The sequence below is a fragment of the Malaclemys terrapin genome, chromosome 22 (genome assembly GCF_027887155.1).
Source record: "Malaclemys terrapin pileata isolate rMalTer1 chromosome 22, rMalTer1.hap1, whole genome shotgun sequence".
In the NCBI taxonomy this organism is placed as follows: domain Eukaryota; kingdom Metazoa; phylum Chordata; order Testudines; family Emydidae; genus Malaclemys; species Malaclemys terrapin.
The window spans coordinates 404044-430206 of NC_071526.1; the positions used below are offsets into that span (position 1 = coordinate 404044).

The 26163-nt window shown below is 48.2% G+C and overlaps 1 long non-coding RNA gene and 1 pseudogene across 1 annotated transcript; one reads left to right on the plus strand and one right to left on the minus strand.

Moving 5' to 3' along the window:
• Positions 1–15767, plus strand: part of LOC128827620 (butyrophilin subfamily 2 member A1-like) — a 32310-nt pseudogene extending 16543 nt beyond the window's left edge.
• Positions 5466–24360, minus strand: LOC128827623 (uncharacterized). Its single transcript, XR_008443029.1, has 3 exons — positions 24133–24360; positions 7877–8150; positions 5466–5668 (listed from the first exon to the last, which is right to left on the minus strand). It is a non-coding gene; the product is annotated as an uncharacterized LOC128827623 (long non-coding RNA).
• Positions 24361–26163: the final 1803 nt, after the last annotated feature.

Consider the following 26163-nt stretch of genomic DNA (forward strand, 5'->3'; position numbering starts at 1 on the left):
GCTAACTTCCGTGTATTGAACAGGCCTGCTTGCAGGCAACGAGGAGCAGGAGCTATTCATCAAGGTCCCTCCCACATCCAGCAAGACTTGTGAGGCTCCCTGGTGGTTGGTGAGGCTAGTTAGACCCAAAGGGCATTATAGTAGAGCTATTGCCTTTGGGGAAGGGGAGAAGCTATAATGCTATGAGGCACCTTTGTCCCAGTGTAATTGCATCCACACTAGGTGTTGTACCACTATAACTATTTGGGTAAAACATCACACTCCTAACCGCCATAGCTACAAATGCTATCTGAGCACCAGGCCTTAGTAATTACAGCCCAGTGACATTCATTAACAGGAGTGATATCACGGTAAACGTGACACTGCAATCTTACATGTCACCTTCTCTCCCTCTAGACACTGAGCAAGCTGAACTGAAGAAAAAGATACGTGAGTGTCTATTATTACTACTACTATTGTTAATAATAAAAAATTAAAAACAGGCTTGTGGATGTGACCCACTGTGAGTGTGTGTTACAGGCCCCCTGTGAGCCAATTCACACAGCCCCAGATAGAGAGCCTGGCTCTAACAGCTGCTCTCCTCTGTGGAATGGGACGGGGGAACCTGTGACCCGTGCACCAGTGGATTATGTACTTTCTCTGTCCCAATCAATGTGAACACTGGATAAGCCCCATGAATGTGAAAATTGCCCTTTTGGCCAACACACTGGGGACTGAAGTGGGAACTTCTGTGTCTGAGTTCCTGCTGATGAGTGTTACGCTCCCAGCACATACATAGAGACGTTAGATGCATGCTTCCAGCAAGTGAATCTATGCTTTTAACGTAACATGACATAATTGCATGGAATCCGGAACCCCAGCACTGCTGTAGTAATTTAGATGGAATAAACAGTTAAAGGTGACAACACAACCATGTCACTGTCCAACATTAAACAGAGTTTAACACCTTTTGGGTTTGGTATCCAGAGACCTCAGCCTGCTTTGTACCATGGCAAACACACCATTAAAAATACAGAAAAGAAGGAAAAACAGGTAAAGCATTTGAAATGTAAAGTATTACATGAAACTTTTGTTTTAATGACATCCCCTGTTCCCTTTGCCTTTAGTGAAAGACTTTAGAAGGACAGCCCCCCCCCCATGGCTGACAGTCTCTTAGATGGTGTTAAAGACGGGAATGTCCTTTTTTGAGAAAAGAGGAGATGTTAGTAGAGACAGGCTTGAACTGTGCAATGACCCATGTCTTGGCTAGGTTATGCCTACCGTGAGGAGAGGCGGAGGCAAACCATCACCATGGAGTTAACCTTACATTTTAAACTTAATAAAGGAAAACCCCCAGAAATTTGGCAGGAACAATACTATAACTATAACAATACTATATAATACCTTGCATCCGAAGAAGTGAGGTTTTTACTCACGAAAGCTTATGCCCATATAAATCTGTTAGTCTTTAAGGTGCCACCAGACTCCTTGTTGTTTTTGTAAATACTATAATAGAAAGTATGGAATAATGATAGAATAGAAAGTAACATCAAATACTCACTTAGGAAAAAATTAAACTGTAAATCATCATTCACAATAAAAGAAGTTTGACAATATGCTGTGTGACCCCGGGAGGGAATCAGTTCCTCCTCTCCCTCGCTGCAGAATCGAGAGTGACCCCAGTTGTCCCATCTTTGCCTCTGTCCAGTGTGTGATGCTCCTTTTTTTTGATGCCGGCACCTCTTTCCAACAGAGAGAGAGAGAGAGAGAGAAAAGAGTAGCAAAGAGAGAAAATGCAGCTTCCGTTCTGGTGCTGACTCTCGCTGGCAGCCTCACTGCGGAGAAACACAACCCAGCCCACAATCTGATCATCCACTTTGGAAAAATCACACCAGCATCAGACTGTTTGGGGCATAGCTTTTATCTGCCTCTCTGGTCACAGGATCACAGCAGTGCTGCAAAATATGCATTCTTGGCCAGCTAAGCCAGAGAGACAAGAAAGAGAAGAAATAATTTAGAGAAAGAAAAGGACACATTGGTGGGGGCAGACATCACATTGCAGGTGGTATTCAGGAGCCAGCCAGAGCTGGTGGAAGTGGCATTGCCTTCTGGGTCCCTCTCTCTGGCCTGGTCTGGTCAGGACATCTCTCAGGATTAGGATGAAGAAGGCCTGGGATTCCAGGGGAGGGAGGAGTGGCAGCCATGGTGGTGAAGCTCACTCCTTCCCCTTCTTTCAGCCAAAATAGCAGTACCCTGCATCTGTTCAAATGTATTCCCACCAAAATCTTTTTTTAAGAACGCTGAAATGGAATGATGGGTGGAATAGTCCATCCGCTCATTATTTTGTCCACCAATTAGGCCTAATTTCTGACAAATTTTGTTGCACTGATTTCTGATCCCACATGTCTCTTGTTTACCAGGCATGATCTTAACAGAGTCTTTGAGTTATATCAGGAGGCATTTTTGTTTGGACTAATTCAGTCTGTCTCACTCCTCTTTGCATCTTTTCCCCTCCACATTCATTGTTGTAGCTTATTGACACATTTTATGAGCTTTCACTCCTGTCTCACTGTTGAGCTCATAATTAGGGTAAATTTGCAGGCCCAATTACTACACCACCACCCAAAACCCAAAAACAGAGACACACCATATTTGGGGTCAGGAAGGACTGTTCCCCTGGGTCAAATTGGCAGGGACCCTGGGTTTGTTTTGTTTTGTTTGGTTTCTTTGTTGTTGGGTTTTTTTTTTTTTGCTTTCCTCTGGAACATGGGTCATGGATCCTTTGCAGGTTTAAACTAGTGTAAACGGTGGAGTCTCTGTGACCTGCAATCTTTAAAACCACGATTTGAGGACGTCAGTAACTCAGCCAGAGTTTCTGGGTCTATTACAGGAGTGGGTGGATGAGGTTCTGTGGCCTGCAATGTGCTGGAGGTCAGACTAGATGATCATGATGGTCCTTTCAGGCCTTAAAGTCTGTGAGTTTAAGGCAGAGCAACACAACTCTTCCCCTCCTTCTCTAGGCTGGCTCTTTGCACACCGGCTGCTGGAGACGTGGTAAACAGTGAAATGACAAAGTTTGCAGATGATACAAAATTACTCGAGAGTTAAGTCCAAAGCTCCCTGCAAGGAATTACAAAGAGATCTCACAAAATGGGCTGACTTGGCAACAAAATGTCTGATGAAATTCAGTGTTGATAAATGCAAAGTAATGCACATTGGAAAGTATAATCCTAACTACATACAAAATAATGGAGTTTGTATTTAGCTGTTACCACTCAAGAAAGATCTTGGAGTCATTGTGGATAGTTCTCTGAAAACATCCACTCAATGTGCAGAAGCAGTCAAAAAAGCTAACAGAATGTTAGGAACCATTAGGAAAGGGGTAGGTAATGAGAGAAAAAATTATACTGCCACTATATAAATCTTTGGTATGCCCACATCTTGAATACTGTGTGCAGTTCTGGTCATCCCATCTCAAAAAGTATGTTAGATTGGAAAAAATACAGAAAAGGACAACAAAAATGATTAAGGGTATTGAACAGCTTTCATATGAGGAGAGATTAAAAAAACAGACTGTTCAGTTTAGAAGAGAGACAAGTAAGGGGGGGATATGATAGAATTCTATAAAATCATGAGTGGTTTAGAGACAGTGATTAGGAAAATGTTATTTACCCTTTCACACAACACAAGAACCAGGGGTTACCAGGTAAAATTATTAGACAGCAGGTTTAACCCAAACAAAAGGAAGTACTTCTTCGAACAATACAGAATCAACCTGTGGAACTTGTTGCCATGGGATGTTGTGAAGACCAAAAATATAACTGGGTTCAAAAAAGAATTAGATAAGTTCCTGGAGGATAGGTTCATCAATGGCCAACATTGTCAGGGATTCAACCCCATGCTCTGGGTGTCCCTAAACCTCTGACTGCCAGAAGCTGGAACTGGACAGGAGATGGATCACTTGATAATTGACCTGTCCTGTTCATTCCCTCTAAAGCCTCTGGCACTGACCACCGTTGGAAGACAGGACACTGGACTAGCTGGACCACTAGTCTGGCCATTCCTATGTTCTTAAGCCCCAGATCACACACTGACACTTCCCTACAGAGCCCCCTAGCCTTCAAGCAGGACCAGGAGCCCCCTCACACTTAAGACAATAGCTTGTCATCTTAACACAATCTCCACTACCCCACAGTCAGCACTGTCTGACATGAGCCTATGTGTAATAACAACTGGTTCCAACTGGCTCAGGCGAGATTGCTCTGAAAGGCGTCGTTCACCACTGCTAGGGGTTGTAACAACTTGTATTCTCTGTTAATTGACCCACAGGGGGATTTTTAACTAACATCATCAGTGCGTTACACATCCAGTTGCAGGGAATCAAATCTATTTCAACATGTTCAGTGGCCATACTGGGACCCATGGGTGGCCTATAGACTCCAATTCTTGAGGGCCACTACTGTTGCTCATCAGGATAGGAGAAGGAAATCTACTGCTTCTCTGTCTAGATCTCCTGATCCAGAGGAGAACAGGCAGTGAGATTAGACAAAGGGATTACTCCACTGACTAACATCTCTTCATCCTCTCCTGATGAAGCTGTTATGCCTCCCCCACCAACTTTGGCAAATGACTTCAAACCATTTCAAGAGAGAAATGGATTCTCTACAAATTCCACTGGAAGAAGTCAAGGTGTTGCAACACAAGCTGCTCAACATCCTACATACTTCATCATAAGATTGTATTGCACTCACTATTAACGAGGCATTGCTGGACCCAATAAAGACATGCATCCCACATGCAAGAGAGCAGATAAAAATATTATGTTCCCTCTAAAGACTCGGATTTTTATTTTCACACCAATTCCCAGACTCCCTGGTCATCGATGCTGTAAATGAATGTGGCAGACAGCACCGTGCTAAATCAACCCCCTCTGACAAGAACTTAAAACAATTTACAGACTAACATTTATTTGGGCATAAGCTTTTGTGGGTAAAAAACCTCACTTTTTCAGATGCATGGAATGAAAGTTACAGATGCAGGCATTATATAATGACACATGAAGAGAAAGGAATACCCTACAAGTGGAGAATCAGTGTTGACAGGGCCAATTCGATCAGGGTGGATGTAGTCCCCTCCCAATAATAGATGAGGAGGTGTCAATTCCAGGAGAGGAAAAGCTGCTTCTGTAGTGAGCCAGCCACTCCCAGTCCCTATTCAAGCCCAAATTAGTGGTGTTAAATTTGCAAATGAATTTTAGTTCTGCTGTTTCTCTTTGAAGTCTGTTTCTGAAGTTTTTTTGTTCAAGAATAGTTACTTTCAAATCTTATAGAATGTCCAGGGAGGTTGAAGTGTTCACCTACTGGCTTTTGTATGTTACCATTCCTGATGTCCGATTTGTGTCAATAATTATTATTAATAATAAAATAATATTAAATAATAATATTTATTATTATTATTATACATAAAAGAATAAATAACACCGCTGACACAGCTGCCTGCTTCATCTCAACAGTGGTGGGCATGCGGAGGGCTTCCTGGCTTCACCTTTCTGGCTTTCCAAGGAAAGTCCAGTCTACTGTGGAGGACCTTCCATTTGAAGGATCCAAATCATTTGTGGAGAAAATGGATGAATTGCTCCACATACTAAAAGACTCTAGAGCCACTTTGCATTCACTGAGAATTTATGCACCTGCACAAAAAAGGAGAAAAAATAAATCACAGATGACACAGAGATCCCGGCCTGATCAATTTTCTCCTCCCCAGAGGCATTATGAACTCCAACAGAAAACACAATGAATAAAAAAGCGAAGATCAACTGCCCCACAATCATCAACATTACAGCCATCTACATCTATGCATGAATTTTGATGTGTTATTTGAGGCCCCGAGTTACCACCCCCATTTTAATTTGCTGCAAAAACACAAATATCACCACTACTTTGGCAACTGCTGACTCTTTTTCGTCAAAACTGAGACCAAGTGGGTTTTGAAGATCATCTCCACAGGATATTCGATCCATTTTACCTCCCTCACTCCTGCCTACCCCTCTCTCCCAGCCCTCCTAAGGAACCCTTCTCATGAGTATTCACCCACGAAAGCTTATACTCCAATACTTCTGTTAGTCTATAAGGTGCCACAGGACTCTTTGTCGCTTCTCATGAGCAGCTTCTTTCCTGATGTAAAAGCTATCTTCTGAACCTACGTGCTATAGAACCAGTTCCTACCCAACACAGAGGGAAGGGCTTCAACTCCAAGTACTTCCAGATACTGAAAAAGAATGGTGATTGGAGACACATTCTGGATCTAAGATCACTCAACAGATTTCTAAAGATACAACACTTCAATAAGGTTACTTTGGCAGCAATAATCCCATCTCTGGACCATGGGGACTGGTTCTCGACCCTTGACTTACAAGATGCTTACTTCCATATCGCGATCCACAGAAGGTTTCTAGTATTCACTCTGGGACAAGACCACTTTCATTATCTGGACCCAGATGTTCTCAACGGTCCTTTCTGTGGTTGTGGTGCTCTTTTGCAAACAAAGTGATAATATTCCTGTATCTAGATGATGGTCTGCTCAAGGCATGCTCCTTTGATGATGCCTGGACGCCCCCACAAAAGACTATGGACCTATTCCTCCAATTGGCTCTAAACATAGACATCCAAAAGACCATATTAACTCCAGTATAACATCTGGAATTCATAGGAGCCTACCTAGATGGAGCAGAGGCCAAAGCCTTCCTCTCCTTATGCAGGTTCAACACCTTAGACAACTTAATCTCGACAGGACAGGCCACCCTCAGACCTTGGTCAGAAATGGCCTTCAACTACTGGGACACATGGTGGCAGGCACTTTTGTAATAAATCACGTGAGACTCCACAAGTACTGCCTTCAGTGGTGGTTCAGCACAGTGTACATACCAAGCACACACAGTATAAACAAACTTCTATTGATGCCCTCAACAGTCAAAAACTCCTTCAACTGGTGGAAAGACCCTCACAACCCCTCACAGGAGTTCCCTTCACTCAACCACCCCCAATGCTAATAATGACAACAGACTTATATCCATTGGGTTGGAGAGCCCACCTGGACACCAACACTATTCAATGCAAATGGTTCCCCTTCGAATCCACATTGCATAGCTACTTACTGGAATTCAGAGCAGTCAGGGAAGCTTGTTCACATTTTCTACCACTGATTGGGGCAAGCATATAAAGATTATGACAGACAACATTGCATGTATGTTTTACATAAATCACTAGGGAAGAGCAAGCTCACTGTCCCTTTGTACCAAGGCAGTGAAACTCTGGAACTGGTGCATTCACCACCACATAGAACAGCTTCCGTATTAAGAGAGATTAATAAGACTGGGACTTTTCAGCTTGGAAAAGAGGTGACTAAGGGGAGATATGATAGAGGTCTATAAAATCATAAGTGGTATAGGGAAAGTAAATAAGGAAGTGTTATTTACTCCTTCTCATAATACAAGAACAAGGGGTCACAAAATGAAATTAATAGGTAGCAGGTTTAAAACAAACACAAGAAAGTATTTTTTCACACAACGCGCTGTCAACCTCTGGAACTCCTTGCCAAAGGGTGTTGTGAAGGCCAATACTATAACAGGGTTCAAAAGGGAGCTAGATAGATTCATGGAAGATAGGTCCATCAATGGCTATTAGCCAGGATGGGCAGGAATGGTATCCCTAGCCTCTGTTTGCCAGAAGCTGGGATTGGGTGACCGGGGATGGATCACTTGATGATAACCTGTCTGTTCGTTCCCTTTGGGGCACCTGCCATTGGCCACTGTCAGAGGACAGGATACTGGGCTTGATGGACCTTTGGTCTGACCCAGTATGGCCATTCTTATGTTCACATCAACATCTCAGCAGCTCACCTCTCGGGCACACAGAACTCTCCTGCGGACACTCTCAGCAGGAACTTTTCCCAGGATCACAAATGAGAAAGACCTTTCCATTCTCCACAGCATATTTCTACGTTGGGGAGTCCCAAAGATAGACTTATTCACCACAGCCAGAAACAAGAAGTGCTCCCAGTTCTGCTCCGGAGCGGTCCTGGGTCATCACTCTCTCGGCGTTGCCTTTCTCCTACATTGGAACACAGGTCTCCTCTATGCCGGTCCTCCAATTCCTCAAATATCAAAGGTCTTGCTTCAGATAAGAAAAGAAAGAGCCAGGGTTATACTTATAGATCCTTTGTGGCCATGACAAACATTATTCCCATACCGTGCTCAACTGGTGATTTGCATGCCTGTTCCTCATCTCCTCTCTCAGGCAAGGTCCATCACCCCAATCTACAGGTTCTCCAACTCAGTGGTTCCAAAGCTTAGAAATGACCTGCTCTGAGTATGTAAAGACCATGTATACTCAATAGTGGAAGAGCTTCCAGCTCTGGTGTGACTGGAGACATGTTACCCCTACATCCTCTCCACTACCACTGTGGTAGATTGCATCCTAGAACTAAAAATGTCAGGGTTCTCTCCATGCTCCATAGAAGTGCATCTTGCCGCCATCACCACCTTCCATCATAAGACTACAACAAGAAGATGTCTCAGGGCATGAGTAACCCTTCCCACAAATTTCAGGGTGGTAGCTGTGTTAGTCTGTGTCAGGGCTGCTTCCCCACTCTGAACTTTAGGGTACAAATGTGGGGGCCTGCATGAAACTTCTAAGCTTAACTACCAGCTTAGATCTGGTCCACTGCCACCACTCCCAAATGTGCTAATTCCCTTCCCTGGGTAGCCTTGAGAGACTCTTCACCAATTCCCTGGTGAATACAGATCCAAACCCCTTGGATCTTAAAACAAGGAGAAATTAACTATCCCCCTCCTTTCTCCCACCAACTCCTGGTGGATCAAGATCCAACCCCCTTGGATCTAAAAACAAGGAAAAAATCAATCAGGTTCTTAAAAAGAAGGCTTTTAATTAAAGAAAAAGGTAAAAATCATCTCTGTAAAATCAGGATGGAAACTAACTTTACAGGGTAATCAAACTTAAAGAGCCCAGAGGAATCCCCTCTAGCCTTAGGTTCAAAGTTACAGCAAACAGAGATAAACACTCTAGCAAAAAGGTACATTTACAAGTTGAGAAAACAAAGATAAAAACTAACACGCCTTGCCTGGCTGTTTACTTACAAGTTTGAAATATGAGAGACTTGTTCAGAAAGATTTAGAGAGGGATTCTTCCGTCCTAAGTGCAGGACTCTGCACTTGTCCTTGTTGAACCTCATCGGGTTTTTTTTGGCCCAATCCTCTAATTTGTCTAGGTCCCTCTGTATCCGATCCCTACCCTCTAGTGTATCTACCACGCCTCCTAGTTTAGTGTCATCTGCAAACTTGCTGAGAGTGCAATCCACAACATCCTCCAGATCATTAATAAAGATATTAAACAAAACCAGCCCCAGGACCGACCCTTGGGGCACTCCGCTTGAAATCGGCTGCCAACTAGACATGGAGCCATTGATAACTACCCGTTGAGCCCGACGATCTAGCCAGCTTTCTATCCACCTTACAGTCCATTCATCCAGCCCATACTTCTTTAACTTGGCAACAAGAATACTGTGGGAGACCATATCAAAAGCTTTGCTAAAGTCAAGGAATAACACATCCATGTGCTTTCCCCTCATCCACAGAGCCAGTTATCTCATCATAGAAGGCAATTAGGTTAGTCAGGCACAACATCCCCTTGGTGAATCCATGCTGACTGTTCCTGATCACTTTCCTCTCCTCTAAGTGTTTCATAATTGATTCCTTGAGGACCTGCTCCATGATTTTTCCAGGGACTGAGGTGAGGCTGACTGGCCTGTAGTTCCCCGGATCCTCCTCCTTCCCTTTTTTAAAGATGGGCACTACATTAGCCTTTTTCCAGTCATCTGGGACCTCCCCTGATCGCCATGAATTTTCAAAAATAATGGCTAATGGCTCTGCAATCTCATCCGCCAACTCCTTTAGCACCCTCAGATGCAGCGCATCTGGCCCCATGGACTTGTGCACGTCCAGTTTTTCTAAATAGTCCCGAACCACTTCTTTCTCCACAGAGGGCTGGTCACCTTCTCCCCATGCTGTACTGCCCAGTGCAGCAATCTGGGAGCTGACCTTGTGCGTGAAGAGAGAGGCAAAAAAAGCATTGAGTACATTAGCTTTTTCCACATCCTCGGTCACTAGGTTACCTTCCTCATTCAGTAAGGGGCCCACACTTTCCTTGACTTTCTTCTTGTTGCTAACATACCTGAAGAAACCCTTCTTGTTACTCTTAACATCCGTTGCTAGCTGCAACTCCAAGTGTGATTTGGCCTTCCTGATTTCACTCCTGCATGCCTGAGCAATATTTTTATACTCCTCCCTAGTCATTTGTCCAATCTTCCATTTGTAAGCTTCTTTTTTGCGTTTAAGATCAGCAAGGATTTCACTGTTTAGCCAAGCTGGTCGCCTGCCATATTTACTATTCTTTCTACACATCGGGATGGTTTGTTCCTGCAACCGCAATAAGGATTCTTTAAAATACAGCCAGCTCTCCTGGACCCCTTTGCCCTTCATGTTATTCTCCCAGGGGATCCTGCCCATCTGTTCCCTGAGGGAGTCAAAGTCTGCTTTTCTGAAGTCCAGGGTCCGTATTTTGCTGCTCTCCTTTCTTCCTTGTGTCAGGATCCTGAACTCGACCATCTCATGGTCACTGCCTTCCAGGTTCCCATCCACTTTTGCTTCCCCTACTAATTCTTCCCTGTTTGTGAGCAGCAGGTCAAGAAAAGCTCTGCCCCTAGTTGGTTCCTCCAGCACTTGCACCAGGAAATTGTCCCCTACACTTTCCAAAAACTTCCTGGATTGTCTGTGCACCGCAGTATTGCTCTCCCAGCAGATATCAGGGTGATTAAAGCCTCCCATGAGAGCCAGGGCCTGCGATCTAGCAACTTCTGCTAGTTGCCAGAAGAAAGCCTTGTCCACCTCATCCTTATCCCCATTTTACACTTAGGGAACTGAGGCCCAGACACATCAGGGCCCCAAATCAGCTAGATACAGGCTTAATTTTAAGTGTGCGAATAATCCCATTATTATAAGTCAGTCTCTCACTATCAGGCATTTTTTCCAGCCCTCAAATAATTTGTGGCTCTTTTCTGCATCCTTTCCAGTTTTTCAACGTCTTTTTTCAAATGAGGTCAGCCAGTTGTTCAGGCAGCCCCGTAGCCAGCTGCACCGGCTGCCAGCCACTGCTGGAGTGGCACAGGGCAGCTGGCCCCTGGACCACCTGACCAGCAGCCGATGGGGCTGGCCCCAGAGACTGCCTGAGCAGTGGTCCCTCAGGCAGCCGGAGCAACTGCTGCTCAGTGAGCCCTGGCAGCTGGTGCTGCTGGTCCTGTTCCTCCTCCAACAGCGGCCCCCCTAAGATTTACTTAGGGGTACTTATAGTACAAGTCATGAACTGGTCACAGGCGGTGAATTTTTTTGTTTATTGCCCATGACCTGTACACAACTTTCTCTAAAAATACCTGTGACTAAAACGTAACCTTAGGCCTGATACAGAGGTGACTGAGTGAGGGTCTAAGGTCTGTGATGTACTGGAGGTCAGACTATGACCCTTCTGGCCTTAATCTCTGTGAATCTTTGATTTTCTGTAAAATAGCAGCTGTTTGCTAGTATTAGAGGGGACCATCGCCCCCCAGAATCTCACCTTTTTCACTCTTCTTTCTTTAGAAAATCTGCAATCTGAACTGGAGAAAGAGAGAGGTAAGTTCCTGGGACAAGTTCCCTGAAATAACAGTAGGAATAACCCAGTTAATGTAACAACATGAAACTTCACCTCTTTCTTCCTTTTCTCCTCCAGAGATTCTGCGCTCTGAGCTGGAGAACGAGAGAGGTAAATGTCTGGGCTCACTGGAGGCTTGAACGATTTTCTCTCACTGTACATAGTCAGACAGACTTTGGCTTCTGTCTCTGCACTATCTGTTAGGAGAGGCTCTGGGAACCAAACGGACGGGGAGCTCTGACCAATCATAGAGGGGAGTAACTGCTCCATAGATAAGATTGCTGCTCAGTTTCCAGCATAAGCCTGATTTTAGCCCCTCCTTTAAAATCTGCACACAGGGGAGCGTCCATATCCAAAACTGGTGGGTCTGCCTGGGCCAAAGTACCTTTTTGCTATTGAATTTAAAGGAATGGTGGGGTGTGGGGGGATCCTGATGCCCTGGAAACAGGGGCTCAGCGCAGTCTCAAAGTCTCCTAGCACTCTGACACTTTGAGGCACAAACTCAGTGAGAAGGAGCTAACTAATGTTGCTGGGCCCATAAGCTGAGATCAGGGCCAGCTCCAGGGTTTTTGCTGCCCCAAGCAGAAAAAAAACAAAAAAAACCCGATCACGATCTGCAGCACTTCAGCGGCAGCTCTACCGCCGCCGTTTCATTCTTCGGTAGCAATTCGGCGGCAGGTCCTTCGCTCCGAGAGGGAGTGAGGGACCCACTGCCGAATTGCCGCCGAAGAACAAGACATGCCGCCCCTCTCCATTGGCCACTCCAAGCACCTGCTTGCTGCGCTGGTGCCTGGAACCGGCCCTGGCTGAGATCCAGTGTCCAGGGCCAAGGGTTAGCTCATTAAACCCTCACTTCCATGTTATCAGGGCCTAGCCCCTTGCCAAGCTGCCTGGCACATGGGAAGTGTGGACACTACACCACAGGTGAGCCCAGCTAGGGCAGGGTCATGGAAGCCCAGCAAGGGTCAGATGCCAAGAAGGGGGGTGTGATCCATGGAGAGATCTGAGGATGGAGCTCAGGCCAGGAGACCTGGGCAGAAAGAGGCCAGCAGAGAGCACAGTGGGGAGGGCAAAGTGGTCCTTTAAAGGCACATTCCCTAACCCAAGAGCTGTTATAGAACTGACTGCACACCCATGTCTCTCTGTTTGCAGGGAAATCCCTGGCTGAACTTGGTAAGTGCTATGTGTCCCCTTTCCCCTATATGCCATTGTGTCCTACGCGGGCAGTCCGTGCTCCGGGGAGTGCTCACCTCTTGTGTGTTTGATTTCAGGCTGGAGTAAAGTCAGCAAACATGCAGGTAAGTGAAGCTGGTATTTTAATGTCAGCCCCCCTCCCCCCTGCACCACTCTGCTGCCCAGCAGATGCACACATGCCAGAAGTCACAGGGAAAGAACAGTATGGGCAATGAGAATGCCAGATTTGTCCCCAGTTTCCTTGCATGAAACAAATGCTCACACTTAACTATGGAGTCATGAGAGCTCCAGTGTAACTGCAATAACTCCTAAGGCTGGGAACTTACCCGCTGTCAGTTCAGGGGGGAGGTGCTCACAGGATTGGTAATTGTGGGTCAGAGTTGGCGTTTTACTGGACACATATGGTGAATTCTCATGTGTTGTGTTATTAATTGACTTCATGAACTAGAAGGGTTCTAGGAAACTGTAAATTACCTTAACTGACTGTGGGTAATTATCTTAATGCTTTTTGGATTCTGGTGAAATCTCTGTTTTTACAGAGTTGTCAATCAGTAGCCCTTTGGCCAATTCAGTTCAAATTTGGTAGAAAAATTCTACCTAGACCCAGACCAAATCTACCAAATTTGAGTGTGATACGACTCTGTGGGTGTTAGAATAGAGGGCTCCCAACTCAGGCGTAGATTGGAGACTCAGTTGTGGAGACGTGGGAGCAGCCCCACAGCACAGATTTTGTGGTAGGTGATTACTGAGTTCTCGTAATGGTTGAAATGATGTCCGTGTGTGTAACACCTGAGCTCGCTCCTCACAGGGGCCTCTGTAGAGGTTACAGACAGGCCCAATGGGAGCTAGAGGCATCTCCAGCTCTTTCAGGGGAGCTATTTGCCCCTAGTGCCTGGGAGGAGAGCTGCAGTGAAATGCAGAGAGGCAGGTCCCCGGGAGGTAGAGCCTGGAAATCAGAGAGTGTCCTAACTAAGACAGCGCTGTGGGGAGGATGGGAAACATCCCCAATGGGCATAGGCGCCAACTTCTGCTGGCATCGGTGGGTGCTTGACCCCCCTGCCCCCAGCCCCACCCTACCCCCATTCCAACCCCTTCCCCAAAGTCCCCACTCCATCTCCGCCCCCTCCTTGCCCCTATTGGACTCCTTCCCCCAATCTCTGCCCTGGCCCCGCCTCTTCCCCGAGTGCACCGCGTTCCCCCTCCTCCCAGAGCTTGTTACGCAACATAACAGCTGTTTTGCAGCGGCAAGCACTGGGAGCTAGGAGGAGAAGCGGGGATGTGGCGCGCTCAAGGGAGGAGGTGGAGGCGGAGTGGAGGTGAGCTGGGGCAGGGAGCTTGGTGGTGGGTGCAGAGCACCCACTAGTTTTTCCCTGTGGGTGCCCCAACCCCGGAGCACCCACGGAGTCAGTGCCTATGCCGATTGGTTGGGCTCTGCCCCTGATGCTCTGCCCCATCTCTGCAGCGATGGTGATTCTGGATCCAGACACAGCTCATCCCAGCCTCCTGGTCTCTGAGAATCGGCGATCTGTGAAATGGAGGGGCCTGCAGCAGGACATCCCTGACAACCCCGAGAGATTTGACAGTGAAACCTGCGTGCTGGGCTCGGAAGGGTTCACCTCGGGGAGACACTACTGGGAGGTAGAGGTCGGGGGTGGTAGGACCTGGGCTGTGGGGGTGGCCAGAGAGTCTGTCAGGAGGAAGGGCTGGATCAGCTTTTCTCCTGAGGAGAGCATCTGGGCCGTGGATCAGTGTGGGAGCCATTACCGGGCTCGCACCTCCCCAGAGACCCTCCTTCCCCTGACTGCGAGCCCCGGGAGGATTGGGGTGTATCTGGACTATGAGCGGGGCCTGGTGTCATTTTATCATCCTGGTGTGGAGGCCCGATCTACACTTTCACCTCCTCTTTCACTGGGCTATGGGCTTCAGGCAGCCCCCTTGCCTCTGGACCCCAGCCGCTGGCTGGGCACTTCCCCTCCTGGGCTCTGGCGGCGCAGGGTCCGGAGGCATGGGGGCTGCCTGAAGCTGGTAGCGCTCGGGCAGCCCGGCTCTTAAACAGAGCCGAAGAGTCAGGGGAGGAGCAGAGCCTCCAGCCGCAGCTACCGGCTTCGGGCAGCCCCCATGCCTCTGGACCCTGCGCCACCGGAGCCTGGGAGGGGAAGCGCCGGGCCAGGGGGTGCAGGGTCCGGAGGCATAGGGGCTGCCCGAAGCCCAAGCGCTACCGGCTTCACGGTTTGCCGGGCAGCCTCCAGACCCTGCGCCCCTGGCTGGGCACTTCCCGTCCCGGGCTCCAGCTGTGCTGGGGGAAGCGCTGGCCAGGGGCGCAGGGTCTGGGGGCTGCCCAGCAAACTGTGAAGCTGGTAGCACTCGGGCAGCCCTTTCCACATGGCTGGGAGGGGGCGGAGTTGGGCGGGGCCAGGGCCCCTGGAGGGTCCTCTTTTTTTATTTAATAGATATGGTAACCCTACTCCAATACTTCTGTTAGTCTTAAAGGTGCCACAGGACCCTCTGTTGCTTTTTAAAGAAAATAAAGTTACTCCAGGAAATTCATCTCAATTCCTCTGGTTCTGTCCACCACCTTCTGGAATCTTCTGTAAAAATAGTGACTGTTTGGTCTAATTGCTTGAAATTACCAATTGAACCTCATTTCTTGGAGCTAGCTGAGCAGAGTATGAGGGGGAAGCACATCGCATGGCATTGCTAGGACTACTTTTTGTTTTAAACTTGATGCATATTGAACATTTTCAATGTAATTCAATTGAAGATTTATTCAAATATGCCATTCATGGCAGAGTGCCCTAAACTTACCTTGATTTGAAAATAAATACTCTAAAATTATCTTTTGATGGTTTTATACAATCTGCTGGTGTCTAGGTCACATGGGCTGCTGAAGCTGTGTGTTTTTCCTAGTTTTTAACACAGGGAAATGTTAATCTAAGAAGAGATGTTTCCATAAAATTTCCTTCAGAAATATCTGCGTTCCTTTCCCTATTTCTTACTGAATTATATGTAATTGTGTTATTACATGGGAAAACAGTGGTGTAAAGGTGCAGGACTCACCCGTGCAGCGCCTCCTGGTGGTTGTCTCAGGGAATTAGCTCTCCAGCCCTCTGAGCGCCTTCTGCAGGCTGGTGTCCTGCTGCCGCTGGCCCCCCGTGTCGCTCCCAGGACCTGGTGCCCCTTTACCCAGAGGCTTCCCCCGACAATATCCCCACCAGTCTCTATGGTCTCCCCTCTCTGGGAGACCCCCAACCCTCTAATCCCCACCTTGCCTCAGTCTGGACTACTGCCAGTCATCACCCAGCCCCCACTCCCTGGGGGAGACTGCAGTGTAAAAGCCACTCATCATAGGCAAGGGGGTTTGGACCTGCCGCCTTCCTCTGTCTCCCAGTACCTCTTTGGGCCTTGGACCAGGCCCTGCAGCCTGGGGAGTTGCCAGCCTGGAGCTCCCCTGCTCCTCTGTTCTCCCTGCCCTGCTTCACACCCAATACCCTTTTTTGCAGGCAGCCAGGCAGAGCTGTAACTAACTATTTTTGCACCCGAGACAAGAATATAAAATTGTGCACTCCCCCACATAATTTCATAGTAGTTACTTTGTAAAAAAAAAAAAAAAAGAGAACATTTTAATCATAAATTCCATGTACAAAATCAACTAATACATATAAGGTGTGCATCATAGTGCATGTAACATACTATTTAAATCACAAATAAAATTTAGCTGTAGAACCATATCAGATACGATTAACAATTTTTCGAAATTGTACTTTTTGTGCTTTTAAAAAGGCAAATTCATCGATAATTGCATCAAAATTATTCGCTACTTCATGTTCTGTTGACAAGATGGACATATTTGTTAATCTCTCCTGACCCGTGGTTGCTCGGAGGTAGTTTTTAATTAATTTGAGCTTACTGGACCTTTTCGCAAGAAGCCAGTTACTGGCAAGCAGAGAAATATTCTTAATGCAATTTCTAAATTTGGATAAGATTTGGCCAAATTATATTCATGAATTAACTGGAAAAGGTCCAAACTAGTTGTCAAGGCTGGATCCCCACTTTGAACTTTAGGGTACAAATGTGGGGGCCTGCATGAAAACTTCTAAGCTTAACTACCAGCTTAGCTCTGGTTCCGCTGCCACCATTTCCCAATTTTTCCCTCCCTGGGAAGCCCTGAGAAACCTTTCACCAATTCCCTGGTGAATCAAGGTCCAAACCCCTTGGATCTTAAAACAAGGGAAAAAAAAAAAAAAAAATCAGGTACTTAAAAAGAAGGCTTTTAATTAAAGAAAAAAAAAGTAAAAATCATCTCTGTAAAATCAGTATGGAAATTAACCTTACAGGGTAATCAAACTTAAAGAGCTCAGAGGACTCCCCTCTAGTCTTAGGTTCAAAGTACAGCAAACAAAGATAAACACTCTAGTAAAAGGTACATTTACAAGTTGAGAAAACAAAGGAAAACTAACACGCCTTGCCTGGCTATTTACTTACAAGTTTGAAATAGGAGAGACTTGTTTAGAAAGATGTGGAGAACCTGGCACACACTTTTAGCCCTGGTGTTGCTTAAGGGTACTGCTTCCGGCCATCGGGTAGCAAAAATCCATGAAAGTCAGTACATACTGCTTTCCTCTGGGTGTCTTCTTTGGGAAAGGACCCAGAATATCCACAGCTACGTGCTGAAATGGGACCTCAATTATGGGTAGTGGCTGGAGAGGGGCTTTAACCTGGTCTTGGGGCTTTCCCACTCGTTGGCACACCTCACAAGACCGGACATATTTAGCCACATCCTTGCCCATTCCCTCCCAGTGGAAGGACTTCCCCAACCAGTCTTTGGTTCTGTTCACCCCAGAATGGCCACTGGGATGATCATGGGCTAAGCCCAAGAGCTTTACCCGATACTTAGTGGGAACTACCAACTGTCTTTGAGGATGCCAGTCTTCCTGGTGCCCACCAGAAAGAGTCTCCTTGTATAAAAGTCCTTGTTCTACAACAAACCGGGATCGGTTAGAAGAGCTGAGAGGTGGTGGGGTGCTCCGCGCCGCCGCCCAAGCTTTCTGAAGGCTGTCATCTGCTTCCTGCTCGGCCTGGAACTGTTTCCTTGATGCTGGAGACATCAGTTCCTCCTTGGACTGTGGACTGGGGCTTGGTCCCTCTGGAAGCAATGCAGGTGCTGGGGCTGTTTCCATGGACTGTGAACCGCTGTCCGCTGGTGCACTATGTGGTATCTCAGGCTCTGGCTGAGCCTCTTGGGTAGGGTTATCTGCTGCTTCCGCCAGGTCAGGCTCGCTGGTGCCCTCTGGCGTTGGAGTTGTAGACGAGTTTGCAAGCACTGGACTCAGGGCTCGCAATGGTTCTGGTGCTGGTTGCGTTGCCAGTTCCAGTTCTGGGACTGGCTTTGGCTGGGTCTCTGGGATTGGATCCACTACGGCTGTTGCAGTTGTTGGCAGGGGATCCAGTTCCACCACCTTTGTCTGGGTCTCCGGTAACACAGACGGGGCCCTGGTGGACGGCTCAGGAACAGGGATGGGGGTGAAAGCTTCCTTAGCCTGGCTGCGGGTGAGACTATTCCCACCCGCTTGGCTAGCTTCACATGGTTGGCCAAATCTTCCCCCAGCAGCATGGGAATGGGATAATTGTCAGACTGCAAAAGTCCACATTCCTGACCAGCCCTTGTACTGGACATGCAACGTGGCTGTAGGCAAGGTTACAGACTGTGACACAAAGGGTTGAATTGTCACTGTAGCCTCCGGGTTGATGAGTTTGGGGTCCACTAGGGATTGGTGGATAGTTGACATTTGAGCCCCAGTGTCCCTCCAAGCGGGAACCTTCTTTCCGCCCACTCTCAAGGTTTCCCTTTGCTCCGAGGGTATGAGAGAGGCATCTGGGTTTGGGGATCTTTGGTGTGATTGGGGTGTAATGAACTGTAATCGGTTGGGGTTCTTGGGGCAGTGAGCCTTTATATGTCCCAGTTCATTACATTTAAAACATCGCCCTGCTAAGGTATCACCGGGACGATGTGGGTTGGTGGAGACTGGTGTGGTGGGGTGAGAAGGCGTCTGGGGTTTCCCTTGGGATGTGGGTGGGGCCTTGGGTTGTCCCCGGTGGTAAGGTTTTGTTTCGGCTTGCCCCTTCTGATATTCGCTCCAACTGCTACTAGTTTTTTTCTTTTCTGACACCTCCACCCATTTGGCTCCAATCTCCCCCACCTCAGTTACAGTTTTGGGCTTCCTATCTAGGATGTACCTTTCTATTTCCTCAGGAACACCCTCTAAAAACTGCTCCATTTTTACTAGGGAAAGCAGATCTTCCAGAGATTTAACATTTGCTCCTGATACCCAGGCATCACAATTTTTGTCAATGTGGTAGGCATGACGGGTAAATGACTGTGACAATGCGGTTCTGGCGGAACCCAACTGAGAGTGCCAACTCAGGACAAATTGCTCAAATAGGGCAGTTACAGCCCAAGGCTGGGGTTTTTTCCACCTCTAAGGCAAACCAAACCAGCCAGACTAGGAGGACTTCGGTCTCACCCCACTGGCTAACCGCAAGTCTCACAAGCAATCTCCTTAGACACTCCAGTTTCCCAGTATTACCACCAGTGCCACTTGTTATGGGGACAAATGGTTATTAAAACCAATACCCCAGTAAGAAAAAGGTTCTCCTGATACCAAAGGACCAAGCCCCAGACCCAGGTCAATATACAAAGCAGATCTTACCCACAAATCACGCTGTTGCCAATCCTTCAAAATCTAAAGGTTTATTCATAAAAGGAAAAAGATAGAGATGAGAGTTAGAATTGGTTAAATGGAATCCATTACATACAGTAATGGCAAAGTTCTTGGTTCAGGCTTGCAGCAGTGATAGAATAAACTGCAGATTCAAATCAAGTCTCTGGAGTACATCCCCCGCTGGGATGGGTCCTCAGTCCTTTGTTCAGAGCTTCAGTTTGTAGCAAAGTTCCTCCAGAGGTATGAAGCAGGATTGAAGACAAGATGGAGATGAGGCATCAGCCTTATATAGTCTTTTCCAGGTGTAAGGACACCTCTTTGTTCTTACTGTGGAAAGTTACAGCAAAATGGAGTCTGGAGTCACATGGGCAAGTTCCTGCATACTTTGCTTTGTCTCAAGGCATATTTGCCTTCTCTCAATGGGTCCATTGTATAGCTGATGGTCCTTAATGGGCCATCAAGCAGGCTAGGCAGAGCTAACACCAGTTTGTCTGGGATGTCACCCAGCAGCATAGCATAAGTTTGAAATACAGACAGTATAGAGCCAATATTTATAACTTCAACTACAAAACTGACACATAGACAGCAAAATCATAACCAGTAAACCATAACCTTGTCTTAGACACCCCATTTGACCCCCTTTATACAAGATTTGCATCCCACTACAGGACCTTGGTTGCAACAATGATCTATATGGTCCTAGATTATATCAATAACGTCACAATGACACATCGGGTTTCCACTTTAGGGCTCTGAACCGCCGACGGGCATGCTCGGGTGTTAGCCCCATTCTGAGTCTGGCCTTGTTTTTAAAAAGTTCATAACTGTTCAGGTGTTCCTTAGGCATTTCAGCCGCCACCTCTGCTAAGGGTCCACTGAGCTGCGGCCTCAGCTCTACCATGTACTGGTCTGCAGCGATGCTGTATCCAAGGCAGGCCCTTTCAAAATTTTCTAAGAAGGCCTCAGTATCATCGCCTGCCTTGTAGGTGGGGAATTTTCTGGGATGGGAAGTGGTACCTGGAGGGGGGTTGTTAGCATTGGCTGGTGCATCCTGCTTAGCCTTTGCTACTTCCAGTTCATGCTTCCTTTCTTTTTCTCTCTCCTCCATCTCTTTCTTTCAGCTCCATAGTTCTCTTGTGAGCCTCCTCTTTGGCTTTTTCCAGCTCCTTCTCTTCTCTTGCTCTCTGCTCTGTCTCGAGTTTTGTTAATTGAAGCAGTCTGATGTTTTCTGTCATTTTCTTCTGCTTCTAGTTTGGCCAGTTCTATTTTTTTAGCTACTTCTTTGGTAGTCATTTTCCTGTTTTCTTGTGCTGGGTCACCCCCTCTGCAGTTGACTGAAACTGGGAAGCTCTCAGCTCTGGCTGCTGCTGAGTTAACAGAGACTTTCTAACTAGCTACTCCCGAGGATGTAAAAAAAAACAAACAAACACACACCACAATTCAGCTTGTAAATGCCTTTTACCAGTCATTTGCTAATTGAACCCTTCTCTTAACAAAGGACCTTGTTAAAAAAACTTAACACCTCTGCCTTCAGGCAAGGAGAGATAAGATATGCATCGATCTACCTCCAGCTCGGCTTTCCAAGCAGCTAGAAGGAAAGAAAAAAATCTCACTGACTTTTGGGTTTAAAAATGATCCCACCGCTCTACCACCATGTCAAGGCTGGATCCCCACTTTGAACTTTAGGGTACAAATGTAGGGGCCTGCATGAAAACTTCTAAGCTTAACTACCAGCTTAGCTCTGGTTCCGCTGCCACCATTTCCCAATTTTTCCCTCCCTGGGAAGCCCTGAGAAACCTTTCACCAATTCCCTGGTGAGTACAGATCCAAACCCCTTGGATCTTAAAACAAGGGGAAAAAAATCAATCAGGTTCTTAAAAAGAAGGCTTTTAATTAAAGAAAAAAAAGTAAAAATCATCTCTGTAAAATCAGTATGGAAATTAACCTTACAGGGTAATCAAACTTAAAGAGCTCAGAGGACTCCCCTCTAGTCTTAGGTTCAAAGTACAGCAAACAAAGATAAACACTCTAGTAAAAGGTACATTTACAAGTTGAGAAAACAAAGGAAAACTAACACGCCTTGTTTGAAATAGGAGAGACTTGTTTAGAAAGATGTGGAGAACCTGGATTGATGTCTGGTCCCTCTCAGTCCCGAGGGCAAACACCCACACAAACAAACACCACAAACAAAAGCCTTCCCCTCCCCAAGATTTGAAAGTATCTTGTCCCCTTATTGGTCCTTTAGGTCAGATGCCAGCCAGGTTACCTGAGCTTCTTAACCCTTTACAGGGAAAAGGATTTTGGAGTCTCTGGCCAGGAGGGATTTTATAGTACTGTACACAGGACAGCTGTTACCCTTCCCTTTATAGTTATGACACTAGTTGTGCATGAAATGTTTGGAAACAACGCTAACGCCGGATGTTTAAAACTCTGAATCTGACGAAATTTCTGAGGCATTCAAATTGCGGTCATATTTGAGACTTAAATCCACTGCTGCTTTTTGAAGATTAGTAATGTCCATTTTAACAAGCGAATCACCCGAAAGAAAAATCGAAATCAGAAGATCTCATTTAAAGTTTCACATCTCCAATTTAACTCAACTATTATGGTGTCAAATATGGTTTTTATTTGTACTTTGAAAGATTGTTCAGCTGATAAATTAGACCAGGCCTGCACAACTCGTAAAGCGGCGAGGGTCATATTACTCCAAAGAAAACAGCTGAGGGCCAAAACCCACGGCCCCATGGAAACAAACCCTCCTTCCCCAGCACCACCTGCCCGAAACAGCTGTGGGCCAAAAAGGAAGGTTTGGGGGTGGGGTGGGAAGAGGAAGAAACAGCACACATAGGGTGACCAGATCACAGCAGTAAAATAGGACCCGGCCCCTCCCCGCTAGGCTCCACCATCACACCCCTCTTCACCCCCTAGCCCCCCGCTGGCTTGCTGCTTCCCTCCTAGTCAGTCCCCCACCCACCCCCGCCCCCTTTCACCTCCTCCCTCCCCTGCCAGAAGCCGCCATGCCTGCCCCTAGAACTCCTGCTGGCTCACTGCTCGCCTCTTTGCCCACCCGCTCACCCCTGACTCGCTGCTCGCCCCCTCACCCCCCAAAGTATAAAGCCTCATTCAAAGACCCAGGGGTCACTATATTACTGCACACAGCAATCAATCCAGTTGTAGATAAATCTCTGCATTGTGCATTTTTGTACAACTTTTATACAATGTTGTATTGAACCTTGGTAATATATTATAGCGGGCCTCTAAGGTAGTATAATTAAGGTAAAAGAAAAATGTCTTTTTGCTAGAAGTAGAATAAGATCTCCCCCCCCCCCCCCCCCCCCCCGCCACTTTGTAATTAATTGCCCTGTTGAATGAATGAGGTGTGAATGAGGAAGGCAGCACCTCCAGACAGCTGCAACCCATGGAGACGGGATGGGAGCCAGACCAAAGACAATCAAACCTGTCAGGTGGGCGGACTAGAGAAGAGCAGATATACTGATGGCCTAGGGGGTTAAAAGCAAGCACCTTCCTTTGTTAACACTCTCTTTGCAGCATTGTGACAACCCCCAGCCCAGAGAAAAACAGCAAAAAGGACCAACAGACACAGTCCCAGATTTGGAATCTGGGAGATTTGCCCCACTCTAGCCATTGACTCACCGCTCACCTCCTCACCCCTCTCCCCCGCCCCAAGAATAAAGCCTCAGCCAAAGACGCAGGGGGGGGTCACTATATTAATACACACAGCAGTCAATCAGTACAGTACCAAAAATTAAAATACTGAAAATGGATCCCCCCCGTCCATCCACCAACTCACCGCTCGCCTCCTCACCCACCCCTCCCTCCAAGTATCAGGGGTGGCAGGTTTGTAGAAATTTTGGTGGTGCCCAGAACGCTCAGAACCTCACCGAACTCCCCCGCCACCTGCCTAAGGCTCTGCGAGGGAGTTTGGGTGTGGGGGGGGGAGGAGGTCTGGGGTGCAGGCCTTGGGTTGGGGCAGGTGATTGGGGTGTAGGACAGTTGAGAGGCTGGGCTCTGGGATGGAGTTTGGGTGCAGGCTCGAGGCTGGAGCATGGGGTGGAGTGCAGGACTGGTGCAGGCTCTGGGCTGGGGCAGGGCCTCTGGGTGCATACTCTGGGACAGAGTTTGGGTGCAGGAGGGGGGGGTGTGGGGAGGGACTAGGGGTACAAGCTCTGGGATGGAGTTTGTGCTGGGTGTAGGCTCTGGGCTGGGATGCAGGATAGGTGGAGGGGTGCAGGCTCTGGGAGGGAGTGCGGAGGGCTACATACAGGCTCTTGGACAGAGTTTGGGGGCCGGAGAGGGGGTGTGGGCTCTGGGAGGGGGTGGTGGGGGGAGAGGATTGCCATCACATGCGGCTTCCTTCCTCCCCTGCTGCCTCTCGCCATAGCCTCACTGGGGGTGGGGAATGGGGCTGCCCCTTGCCCAGTTTGTGGGGAGGGGGGCAGATCACAGGGTCAAACACTCACCGAAGCCCCAGCAGCTGCTCAGGTGAGTGAGGTCCACTACAGATGATCCTGTCTCCCACCAGAAGCCCCCTCGGCATCTCCTCCAGGTGGGTGCCGGGGGAAGGAGAGGGCTGCAACGCACCTGTGTGCCTTCTCCTCCTGACGTGCAGCAGCGGCTGCCTCAGCCTGCTGCCGGTGTCTCTTGTTGCCATAGGCAGCAGCAGCCGGGAGAGCTGCACACAGCTTTTGTTCTGGCAGGGACACTCCAGGGCTTTTCTGCACCCCTCAGCTTTACGTGCCCAAGGCAAGTGCTTCACTCACCTCATCCTTGTTACGGCACTGCAGCCAGGCCCCCTCTCTCCCAGCCTGGCTGGAGAGAGACTTCTCTTAGGCTGCTGCCTCACAGTCTTTTTATACAGGCCAGCTGTGGCCTGATTGGGGCATGGCCCAGCTGCGGCCACTTCCCCAATCAGCCCAGTTTAGCAGCTCTCAGCCACAACCTTCTCCCAGGGCTGACTTTAACCCCTTCTATTTTAGGAGCGGGGTAGCCACCCCACTACAGTTGGCAAATAGGTTAATAGACATCCTGGTTTTTACTGTCTGACAAGACATAAACGTGTGTTGACACTAACAATTTCCAGCATGAAATGTCATGAAGAGATTGCAGACAATGTTCATTTTTAAATGTCTAACTAGGAATGGGCTCCCCCATCGGTTCCTGCAACCCCTGGCTGGCTGGCAGGCAGGCAAACCTCTGTGTGAATTAAGCAGCAGGCACTCTGCCAAGGAACCTCCACCAAGTGTCTTTATTACCTTTTATGGTGCATCACAAGATAGGAGCCCCCTTCCTGCGCCCTGGTTCAGCCTTTCCTACTGCTGCTTTCTTCTCAGCGCTGAGCTAGTGACCTCATCAGGCTCCCTACAGGTGCCAGTGATCCCCTCTGCCCTTCCAAACCCAAACTGCTCAGTCCCTCCTCCTCTAACTGCACCCGGTGCCCTGGGGTGCTCAGTGACCAGGGTGCTGGCTTCCAAAGGGCTCAGCTTGTAGCTGCTCACAGCCCCATCACACGGCCTTGATGCGTGCAGGAGACTGGACTAGATGACCTCTCGAGGTCCCTTCCAGTCCTGTGATTCTGCTGCCTCCCAGGGTCCCGTCGCCAGCCTGGGCAGCCCCAGCTTGGGGGCGAGGGTTGCCAACTCTCTTGGATGGACCGGACTCCATTGCAGCAATGGGGTTGGGTCTGTCCGGTCTGGGAGAGTTGGACTCGGGGGCACAGCTCAGCACCCCCACCCCAAAAATCATTCCCACGCCACTGCTCTGAACAGCCATGTTGATATACCGTTTTATGTGTCTTCTCCATCTCGTGCTGTCATAGCTCTGAGGGGAAATTCTTCTACCTATATTGAAAAATCATCCATAGTTGTCAGTACATACTAGTATCCCTTCTGTGGTTCTGGATATAGCCAGTGGTGAGCAGGAGCCGGTTCGCACTGGTTCGCAAGAAATGGTTGTTAAATTTAGAACCTGGTGTAGAACTGATTGCTAAAGGGGCGGGCAGGTGGGCAAACTCCAGTCCGTGGGACACATCCGGCCTGTGGGACCATCCTGCCCGGCCCACCTGAGCTCCCAGCTGGGGAGGCTCCCCCGGCCCCTCCCCCGCTTCCCTCCCCCTCGCAGAGCCCCAGCACGCCACGCTGCCGGTGCCAGCTCTACAGCTCCTGCCGCTTTGAGCAGCATGGTAAGGGGGTGGGGCTGCGAGCTCCAGTGGCCTTGCGGCATCCTTACACAGCAGCATGGTAAGGGGGCCGGGCCGGGGCTGGGAGGAAGGGTTGGATAAGGGGCAGTTGGAGGGGGCAGAGGCTCTGGTGGGGGCAGTCAGGGGACGGGGAACGGGGGGAGTTGGGTAGGCGTGGGAGTCCCGGGAGTCTGTCGGAGTGGTGGTGGATGGGGTCGGGGCAGTCAGGGGACAGGGAGCGGGGCGAGTTGGGTAAGGGGTGGGGTCCTGGGGGGCAGTTAGGGTGGCGGGTCTCGGGAGGGGGTGGTCAGGGGAC